Here is an 11,649-nt window from a genome sequence, read left to right as displayed (position 1 = left end):
AAGGCTGCTTTTGGGAGCATGTGTGGTCCACGTGAAAGGCTGAAAGCAGGACAACAAGGCAAATTTGAGTTTGAGGGATGCTGATGAGTTGGTTGGGGCACAGTTTGATGAGAAGGAGGCTGTGATCATGGGAAGGCTACCTGGTAGTTCCAAGGTGCAAAGTGTGGGATTGGAGGCATTTATTTTACTGTCACACTGATGCTCTGCTAGAGAGAACATAAACTTGGAGCACAGGCTGAAGTAACTGGTATTTGTTTTGCTTTTGAGTTTTTACTTCATTTGTCCTGTCTACACATGTCTGAACCTCAAATTCCAAACCACGACTTAATCCCTTCTCCTGTGGAGCCCTTGGAGGTAGAAAATAAAGTTGTGGTAAATCATATCATTAGATTTTAATAGCCAATATACAGTAAGTAACATTTTTTCCTCCCAAGGGAGTTATTTAATGTTTAATGAAAATAGCAATTTGCATAATTCACTTGCAGTATAAAGGTCACCAACAATCTGTCACTAGGACAACAGGGTAATTACTCTAAGATAACTATCTTCCATGGACAAAAGAATGTTAATTTGTTGAAAAAGACTATTTAAAATTACTGTATTTTAATTATTATATCATCTTTATTCTATTTTTAAGAATGTCAGAAGTTCTGCAGCAGAGCTGTGCATCACTTTCTCAAAGGCAGTGGGTCTTGAGACCAGGCAGACCAGGCTTCTCTATTAGCTGCTAGATGAATGGCAAAAATATCCATAAATATGAGAAGTCTGAGGGAACCTGAGTGATGGACCAGAGGAGAAGAAGGTGTTTGGGTCAAAGACACAGTGGTGCCACACTGTGTCCCCTGTGTGCTGGGATCAGGAACACTCTGATGGTCATGCTCCATCACAAAAACCTCTTGGGTCACAAATAAAGTGTTGTCCAAATTAGGGCCTTCGTTTTGAAGTTGTGGTCTTGTTAAAAATAGGTTAGAAACTGTTGTAAAATAGTTGATAGATCATTGAGCATGTACTGTTAGTTTGGTTATTATGTTGTAAAAGGGGTTAAAAGGGTAGTTATGAGAAATACAGCACTCAATGTACCACAACACACCGAAGCAAAGTGCACCACCCCCCAAGGGAAACGAGCCGGCCTGGACAGACCTGTAATGGGCCAATAAAGCACCTTAAACCTTCATGCAAATGAAGGCTCCCAACAGAAACCAGTCCAAAGGGACAAAAAAACAGGATAAAAAGGGGCATCTGACCCACTGAATCTGTGCTGCTCCGTCTGGGATATCAGGGACATCACTGCTGAAGAAGCCCCAGTGCCGGTGTTGCAGCATCCTCAACAGGAATGCTCCTGCTTTCCCTCGGGGCCCCTTGCTTTAGGCCTTTCTTTTTCTTGTAATAAATGCTGAAATCACTTTAGTACTGGGAGCCTGCTCTCATTTTTATCAGTCTAAGAGAAAACAGAGAATGGTTCTTAGCACAACTCAGCCAAGCACTGGACACCTGCATGAGCAAGCCCAGCCTTGGACTGGACATTGTGGCATCCACACAGGAACAAGCAGATGATGGAAGTCTCTGCTGGGGCAGTGTGGGGAGCCCAGCACTGATCCTGACAGCTGCAGACTAGAGGCTGCTTTGGGCCAGGGGCCACCACCACACCCAGAATATTTGCCAGGAGTATCCAAAACTGGCATCCAGCTACCAGCAGTGCTGGAGAACTCTGCATTCCCGGGGGAAATGTGTCAGAACCGGCCTGCAACACCAACTTCCTAAATTGTGAGTCTAAGCAATGCAGCCACAGCCACACGGGAGTACTGCTGGGCTGGAGCAAATGCTGTCACTGTGTATCTCATTGTCCTGCTTCTCTGCAGAGATTCCTATCAGGGAACAAGCAGGGCTTGTAAAGATGACTCAGCCTAATAGAATCCTTTTCCCATTGCCTGTAAAGCCAGGAGGATTTCTCTCTTATCCTGTAGGTGCACCACAAGGGTGTCTTTAACACAGGGAAGTGCCCCTGAGTGAGTGACACACTGTTTGCAGAGGGACAAACCTACTTTTGCAACTCAGCACAATGGACCAAAACCACACTGTGTTTAATTTAATGATTACTCCTGCACAAAGCTTTCAAATAATAAGCACTAGCATATTTTAAACCTGAGCAAGCTAAACATTTAATTTACTATTCACTTGACACCACTTTAGTTCATTAAAACCTCTGCAGCACTGGAGAAGGTGAAGAGGGCAATATGATTAAGATACCATGGTTAGGGCAGGGCAGGGGTTTCTCTCATCTGAGACCTGAGGGAATCCTGTTCTTTCCTTCAAAGAGAGCAGTGGTGGCTCTCCTTGGCTGGGCCAGGAGGGAGTTCCAGGCACCAGGTTTCCCTGCAAGGTGATGCTTTGGGGATAAGCCCTGCACTGCACAGAATGACCCCAGCTGTTCACCTGTATGTCCTCAGAACAGTATTTTTAAGGGATATGATATTGATAATTCAGATCACCTCTGCTGTGATTTAGAAGGCATCTAATTGCATTTATACAAATAATTATATACATGTTTATATATTTAAATATTAGTTGCTACTGTGAAATAGAGGTGATAGATCAACTTTATTAATAAAATCCTGGCAGTTGTGAAAAGATGGGGGATGCCACAGCAGCAGCAGTGAGGGCCTGCAGGTGTTAGGGCTGATGTCCAGGACTGGCCTTAGTTTGATGTCAATCCCAGGGACATATCCAGTGCCCAGGGCTGGGGCTGTTCCTGCTCCCCTCCCAGTCCTGCTGCCTCCCAGGGACCTGAGGCACCACACACAGCCAAGAGCTGAATGTGCAATTTCTGCAAAATTTGTCTTCTGCTTGCATTTAGTCACAGAACTTCTTTTTCCACCTCCTCACAAATCAAGACCCAGGAAAACAGCATAAGATTCAGTGCTGGATTTAGGCAGATTTCTGGTCAGAGGCTTCTCTGCTCTGCAAGCCCTCCATCCCCTATGGCAAGCCAGGGTATGACCATTCCAGGTGTAGCTTCCCAGCTACTGGAAGCCATCTCATTTGAGATCTGTGCTGGTCACTTCTGTTTTGAATTTAGGTTCTGTGTGATTTCCCAATGCAGAACTCTCATTAAAGAGAATTAGAGCACAATAAAAATAGGCTTATGGGGACCAGCCTGTCCAGTCATTCAGGAGGTTCCTTATAGGATTATTTTCTTGAGACACAAATGTGTGTAAATAGTCACTAGTGACACTTTGGTATCCTTCCTAAGAGTGGCCAATAGCAGACATACAGAAGAGAGCTTTCCAGTAACAGGCATATGGAAGAGCTTTCCAACAGCAGCATTTCCACACAGTATCCCAGCTTTAAGCTGTCTGAAGTTTAGGCCTCCTTAAACCACAAGTGGCATACTTGTCTTAAAAAAAATAATGTAACACAGCATCTAAAAATAATCCCATGGAGTCATACATTCTCTTGTTCCTCAGGATTTGAATCACTGCAGCTGACTCCACAGTGTCGTAAAACATGTTTTGAGAATGAAAAATATCCAAAAATTTCCTAGAGCAAAATACTTAAACAGAATCTCTCACTCTGTAAAGCACATACCTAAGCTGTGTTGTTTCAGAAAGTGCTGAAGGCTCTGGATGAGGATGAGGAAGTTCCGGCCACTCCTTGGTGCCCAGAGGCCACACATGGCCAGAGCTGTGGGCACCCCACCAGCCTGCGTGCAGCTCAGCCTGCATCAAACTCCTATTCACAGTTGTCTTCCCAACAACTCAAAACCTGAAAACAATTAAACTGCTAAAAACCTGATTATTCTCCAAAGCTGAGGGCTCAGAGCAAACAGCAAAGTGCAGCTGCGGGACCAGAGCCATCCCTGCTGTAACAATGCTCCCGTAGCCAAGAAAACTGACTCAAGCTGGCAACGAGCAGGGGGCAGGGAAGTTGTCTTCACTGGTGTTATGCATTTTTTCCCTCTTCAACCAACAGTTTAAAGGAGACACAGAGGAATGACTGGACTCCAAATACTCTATTGACTGAATCTACAAATAGGAAAACCCCTGTTGTTCACAGTCTGCTGCTCAGGTGGTTTCTGGTAGCCCCTAAAATGACAAGACTCATCTCCAAAATGCTCAAGCGTGAAAAATAACAGTATCCTGTTCTTATATACAACAATTTCATATTATTTTTATTTGGGAGCGTATGAAGGAAAAGAGGTTAAGCCAAGCCCTGGATTTAGGCAGGCGATTTCTCTTTGACTACAAAAAGGAAAAGGCTGAGCCACCCTCATTTAGGTGGCTTTGATTCATCCCCCAGCGCTAGCTCTGAACTGGCTGTGCGTGGTCATCACCGCGTGCTACAAACACCCCTGAACGCCCGGAGCAAGGTCTGTACCCAAGGACTGAGGCGCCCTGGTTTGGGAAGCTGGGAAGCGTTGCCCTCAGAGAATGCAAGTACTAAACCAAAACCTGTCTGCAAGGTGCTCGTGGGGAAAAGGACGCAGAAGTCAGATAGCATCTCCCCCTGCTCCACCCCTTCACGTTAATTATGTGACCTGAAAGCTCATGCCTTAATTAGCCCGAAAACAAATAACGCTGGCTCCTCCTGGTGGCTGATCCCGCCGAGCGAGCTCACCTCGCAGGCAGCGGGTGCTGGGGCTGAGCGCTCATCTCCTCCCGGACGAGCGGCCGCGCTCTCTGTGCGCTCTGAGCTCTGTGCTCTGTGCTCTCTGTGTTCTGTGCGCTCTGCGCTCTGTGCTCTGCGTTCTGTGCGCTCTAGCTCTGTGAGCTCTCTGTGCTCTCTGTGCTCTCTGTGCGCTCTGAGCTCTGTGTGCTCTGTGCGCTCCGTGCTTTGCGAGCGTTCTGTGCGCTCTGAGCTCTGTGCTCTGCGCTCTGTGCGCTCTAGCTCTGCGCTCTCTCTGTGCGCTCTGTGCGCTCTGAGCTCTGTGCTCTGCGCTCTGTGCGCTCTGAGCTCTGTGTGCGCTGTGCGCTCCGTGCTTTGTGAGTGTTCTGTGCGCTCTGCGCTCTGTGCTCTGCGCTCTGTGCGCTCTGAGCTCTGTGTGCGCTGTGCGCTCCGTGCTTTGTGAGTGTTCTGTGCGCTCTGCGCTCTGTGCTCTGCGCTCTGTGCGCTCTGAGCTCTCTGCGCTCTCTCTGTGCGCTCTGTGCGCTCTGTTTTCTGTGCGCTCTGTGCTCTCTGTGCGCTCTGTGCTCTTTGCGCTTTCAGCGCGCTCTGTGTGCTCTTTGTGTTCTCTGTGCGCTCTGAGCTCTCTGCGCTCTCTGTGCGCTCTGTGCGCTCTGGGCACTCTGTGCGCTCTAGCTCTGTGAGCTCTCTGTGCTCTCTGTGCTCTGTGAGCGTTCTGTGCGCTCTGAGCTCTCTGCGCTCTCTCTGTGTTCTCTGTGCGCTGTTTTCTGTGCGCTCTCTGCTCTCTCTGTGCTCTGTGCGCCCTGTGCGCTCTGTGTGCTCTGTGCTCTCTGTGTTCTCTGTGCGCTTCGGGTTTTCTGTGCTCTCTGCGCTCTGTGCTCTCTGTGCGCTCTATGCTCTTTGCGCTTTCAGCGCGCTCTGTGTGCTCTTTGTGTTCTCTGTGCGCTCTGTGCTCTGTGCGCTGTTCGCGCTCTGTGTTCTCTGGGTGTTCTGTGCTCTGTGCGCTCTGTGCTCTCTGCGCTCTGTGCTCTGTGTGCTCTGTGCTCTGTGCGCCCTGTGCGCTCTGTGTGCTCTGTGCGCTCTGTGCACTTTTTGCGCTCTATGATCCCTGCGCACTCTGTGCGCTCTGTGCTCTCTGTGCGCTTTGTGCTCTGTGCTCTCTGTGCGCTCTATGTTCTCTGTGTTCTCTGTGCTCTCTGTGCTCTGTGCGCTCTGTGCTCTGTGCTCTCTGTGCGCTCTGTGTTCTCTGTGCTCTCGCTCTGTGCTCTGTGCGCTGTTCGCGCTCTGTGTTCTCTGTGCTCTGTGCGCTCTGTGCACTTTTTGCGCTCTATGATCCCTGCGCACTTTGTGCGCTGTTCGCACTCTGTGCTCTGTGCTCTCTGTGCTCTGTGCGCTCTGTGCACTTTTTGCGCTCTATGATCCCTGCGCACTTTGTGCGCTGTTCGCACTCTGTGCTCTGTGCTCTCTGTGCTCTGTGCGCTCTGTGCTCTTTCTGCTCTCTATGATCCCTGCGCACTCTGCAGCGGTGCCCGGAGCCGCCAAGGGAACGCCTCCAGCTCCTGCTGTCTCCACCACGGCACTCGCGGCCACCACTCTGCCCCTGCCGTCGGTGGGGTTTTGCCGCTCGTGGGCTGGCAGTGGTGACAGTGTCCCTCGGCACCGCAGGAGGATGGGCTGTGGGTGGTGCTGCTTAAGGGGCCATTCCTGGTGTGCGCTGCTGGGACTCGGCCCCGCACATTCAGCTCCAGAAGGAGGGCTGGAATAACAGAGCTGATGCAGGGGGTAACACGTACAGTTCAATAACGAAGGAAAGCAGCTGGATTAGGAATTGAGCCAGTTTGTGTTCCCTAAGCCTACCCAGCATTCATTTTTTGAACGGAACAATTCCCCTCAGCATAGAGGAGCCAGCGTCCCTCTGGGAGGCTCGCCTCAGGAGGAGGCGTGGGCAGGTCAGAGGACACTGTGCACTTTCATGGTGAAATTTGAATAAATATTCTGCATGGAAACAGGCCCAGTGACTGAGCACGCTGGCAGGCTAGCCTGGAGACCTGGCTGCCTTTGAAGGACTGTGGTTATAATTACTGTCACCATTACTTGCATCAAGAATTGCAACCACATGAGTTTGGAGCCTCATCACTTTTAGTCAGTGCTTTAAAGTCACCTCTCTCTTATGTACACCTAGAGGTTTTCTTGATCTATTTTTGGACAGTGAGGAATTATTTATTTTTATATACAGATTTCCCACTTAACCATGATAATACAGTAAACAGGAGGCTGGGAGGAACAGGAGTAATATACCTGCACTCTCACCCTGACTATACAATTCAGCAGGGAGCAGCCCTGGATGTAATGCTGACTAGTGTTACAGAAATCCATCATACTGAAGATGCTGGTGCCACAAAATACAGAAAGGGGATGAGGATTACCTCAGGCTGTGTCTCGTCAGATATTCTGTATGGAAGAAATTCACACAAGCCAGAACTTTTTACAGGTGTGAGATATGAGACCTCTACCAGTTCCCTCTTCATCCCTCTTATTTCCTGACAGCTGAAGTGCTGAATGGTATCAAAGGAATATCTGGTTCCTAGGGAGAAATAATATAAAAGCCCAGTGGTGCATTTATATTTGTTCCAGGAATGGGATAATTACTTGGTTTATCGTTCAACAAGAGGATCTGTGCTCCCCCTTTCCTCTGTGTGTACATCTGTACTCCAGTATAAGGGCTAGAGAGGCAGATCTTATATACAGCTCACATATGAGCCCCGTCTCTGAGCCAGAAAAGGGTGTAGTCCAACAAACCCTCTTCTGTTAAGCCCCAATAAGCACCAATACATGGGCACCTTTGACCCCCAACACTTTATCAACTCCAAGGACAGACACAGCTGTGGAGCACAGTGACACAAGAGAAGCCAGAGGACATCAGTTTTCAACCAGTAAAAAAACCAAACAACAACAACCACAACAAAAACCCCAGACAAGACTCCCCTCTTCCATCAAGAACAAGAAAAAGATCCAGGAAAAAAAAATTTAAAAATTGAAGAATGTATAGATGTGGTGACACATCTTCTCCTGTATTTTTCTCAGTTTGGGGAATGGGTGAGGGATCAAACCAAAATGTATAAAAGAAAGAAGGCTTGAAATAATTTGGATATATATTTTAATGGGCTAAATGTCATTTAAACATGCAAGTATGAACAGCCAGTGGGCTGCCCTCAGGAGCTGGGTGCATATGTAAAGCACAGCATCCCATGGATGGTACAGGAGTGAGCACCCATTCAGGTGCAGTATCTCTGCGAGGAACTTGAGCTTGGGCAGCCTGGGTTGGACTAAAGCTCCATCCAGCCTTGCACACTGCCTCCTGTACTGTTTCATAGCAGATTTCCAGAAGAGCTTGTGAGAACAAGAAAATGTGCAGCTTTGCCTTCCTGAATTGAATAAACTGTAGCCCAGCCTCCAGCAATGTGCAGCTCAGGGACTTCCTGAGCCAGATGTATTGTCTTTATGTGCAGCAGTTGCTCATGGACACTTGGCTGAGTCTGCTCTCCCAGAGCATGAATCCATGCTGTTCATGGGTGTGCAGCTGTGCCAGCTCACTAACCAATGCCCCACTGGTGACGCTGTCCTAGATAAGTGGCATGTGCTATATTTTCTCTTTATCTAGGCTATAAAGTCAGTGGGAAATTTGTATAAAATGCAGCACAGATAAAAAAGAGAAGATTATTTCTATAGGTGGAAAGACTTTGAAGTGACAGTACTATATTTCTTTAAGACTGAGTTTGTGTTTGTTCCTGCAGTGCCCATTATAAGGAGATCATATAGTAAGTTGGGAATAGCTCTGTGCTGTAAAAAATCTCTTTTTCTCCAAAACATATCTGTTTGTAGTTCCCTTCTTCTCCATATTTAAAGCAAATGGTCCTTTTTCATATAATTGTTATGTGGAGTCAGAGGCAAATATTGATAGATAGTAACAGAGTTTAATTTATTTCTTTGTTGAAGATTGATTTTTCTTGGGTTTCGACAGCACTGGCTGCTTTCCCAGAAGCGTTTCTGAATTTATCACTGCTGGGTGCCAAACTGAGACGGAAAAAACAGCTTTTAAATACAAAACCCCTCAAACTAGGGGGCATTTCAGCTTGGGGAAGTTCTGGCCATAACCCCGAGTGCCACAGGGTAAGGACAGCTGAGAGAAATTGAGGCAGTGATTTATGTAACAGTGTCAATGGAGGGAGATCAGCCTTAGAGAAGGATGTTCCTGTCTGCCATGGGGTAATTACTTCTCACTCCTAACTTTTGGTTCATGCTGAAGATTTTTTCCTTCTTTGTCACAGTTGTGCCTAGGAACTGAGAGAAAGAAACGAGAGTGTAAACTCAGACAGACTTGCCCATCTGCAGTGTTTTGCAGTATTCCAACACTCAGAACCACTGTGGGAATCCAGCTGCCCAAATTGTTGATGGGCAGAAGTTTCACTTCACATCGCCTGGCAGAAGAAAGCTCCTGGCCTTGCTTTTTGAGCTGCTCAACCTTATGTGTTTTAGTAGCTCTTTCTGATGGCAGTGTCTGCAGAGGGCAGGGTGAAGCCCACTGCTGAGGCATGAGGGAGGTGACATTCCTCGGAGGCACACAGGGATGCAGCTGCTGATGTGACTTGTGTGACTTCATATCACTGGGGCTGTGCACACTCGTACACAGCTGAGCTCAGCCATGGTGCTCCTCTGGTGAAGTACAGCTGCTCTGTCTGCTCTTAGTATCATCCCACAAGACACACCAGGAGCCAAGGCAAAGTAAGTTGAATTTTGTACTAAACTGGAAGGATTAAATACTTTTATTGACTTCATCAGACTGGGCTCAGAGTGAAGACATTTAGGTTTTGTGCCAGGGTCTGTGGTGTATGGCTCAGGCTGCCAACAGCAGTCCATGTTAGCACCATTGCACCATTCAGCTGGTGAAGTTACCATGCCTTGTCTCTGTGTAAAGCCATTGTAGCACCTGCTCCTTGTTGCACTCATCTGGCTGGGCAGCTCTCAGCACATCCTTCCTCAAGGGGTTGCAGCGGGGGGATGTGGAACAAACAAAAGTAGAGACAAGAGGTTGTAAAGCAGTGTCAGGAGAAACACTCTGTTCCATCACAAGATCAAGAAAGGTAACAAAAAGTCCGGGCACCGGGTAAGATCAAACCAAGCTCCACTGCTCAGTCTGCTCCGAGATCCTCCCTCCCCTCCCTGCAGCAATGCGGCAGAGCCTCTCGCTCCCTCTAACGTTAAAACAATGCTTAATTTAAAAGAAAAGGAACTCCGATTGCTCTGATCTCTGGTTTTCACCACCTCAGGGAAAATGGAATGCCCCTCTCATTTCCCAGGTGGGAAAGTGAAAGTGACGTTCTTCCCCTGCCCTTTCCCTTTGCAGGGAGCTCTCCTGGTGAGCCCGGCTTCCCCTGAGACAGGAGAGGTCTTAGGGCTGGCAGGGGAACCTGGTGTCTCCTCCCAGTGAGAAGCACCTCCCAGCTGATTCATTCGGGTTGAGGAGGAGAACCTCTCTTTTTACCAAGGATCTCACCTCTCTGAAGACTTTTTATAATTAATTCTGCTCCTCTCTGGGCTTGGCAGCAGTGACTGGTGCTGTGAAGCACAGCAGCCTCCACTGATAAGCCCTGCACGGTGCATCTCTTCCTTCCTTTGAATGTTTTCTATCAGGAAAGCACCAATTTGTATTTCCTATAGAAATTGCTCCCAGCTCCCAGACTGGAAGGGCTTTTCTCTGACAGAAGTAGAGGTGTACTGAAATGTTTCTGCTCTTCTGTGGCATCAAAGGAAGCAGCATGTGACAAAGAAAAAGAACAAAGGGGGACGTGGCCACTGGTTCCTGCTTTCCTGCCAAGCAAAGATGCCATGGAAGAGTTCCCCTTTCCCTTCGCCTTTCCCAGCAGATGGTTCTTCTGAGTGAGCACAGGAGTGCCACAATGCCACTTTTTCTCTTGTCCCAGTGTTAGGTTCTACCATTCAGTTCTGAGTTTTGACAGCACTCTGTTTTAAGGGAAGCACATTCCTCCTTTAACCTCTGCCCTGGTGATGGGAGCTGCAGACCCTGCTGGTCCCTTTGAGGGGAATACAAGACACTCCTCATACTCAAAGGACTGGGATGTGTTTCTGGTTTGAACTAACAGTGTGCTGGGTGGATTTCATAACACATGCAGGGGAAAGAAGTCTGTAATCCCACATCTTCCATTGTACACAGCCTTAGGTCCTACTGTGGTACTCTTTGCAGCATGATAATACCAAATTAAAGAAGGTCTGAGGAGCTCAGTATATATATATATATACTAAGCTGAGTATATACTCAGCTTGAGTATAGAGAGGTTTCTCTCCCCATCTAGCTAAATTCTAAAGCACGGGGTAAGATTTCAGCTGTTTAGGTAACCAATACATTTTCTGTATAAAAAGCCCCAATGGCTTGCCTATGCACTAGAGCACACCTTCAGGCAGGTTTAAAACTGTACAACATGTCCTAATGCTTCAGGAATCATCTAAAGCATAGTATGTACAAGAAAACAGGAATAAAGAGATGGCAGCACACTGTAACACCAAAGCACCTTTCAAAAAATTGATCCTGGGCATAATTTCTAATTACTTAAAATTTAACCTCAGGAATTAGCATTAAGAGGGATAATAACTGCCTGATTGTATCAGAGCAGAACAAGTTCACAAGCAAAAATTCATTAAGGAAAATTCTTTCTTGGTAAACTACAGTGAAAATGACTGGAGGGATTCATACCTGTGCCCTTGAGATATGTCAATTCTCTGAAAACCTAATACAGAATTTAGTGTATGCAGACACCTTCCCCAGAAATAGCAAAGAGAAATCACAGTAAAACCAGGATTTCTCTTTAACTTGTACTGCTTTCTGAGTTCCTCTATATATGTTTTACCTAAATCTTAAGAATTTAGCACCTAACCATGCTGGTTTTGTCAGGGCCACGGGTAGAGAAGCTCCAGGCAATGTCCTGAAAAACAGAAATAGGTTTTATTTCTAGT

Source organism: Passer montanus, unplaced genomic scaffold, assembly GCF_014805655.1.
Source record: "Passer montanus isolate IOZ18808 unplaced genomic scaffold, ASM1480565v1 scaffold10, whole genome shotgun sequence".
Taxonomy (NCBI): Eukaryota; Metazoa; Chordata; class Aves; order Passeriformes; family Passeridae; genus Passer; species Passer montanus.
Note: the sequence above shows the minus strand (reverse complement) of the source record.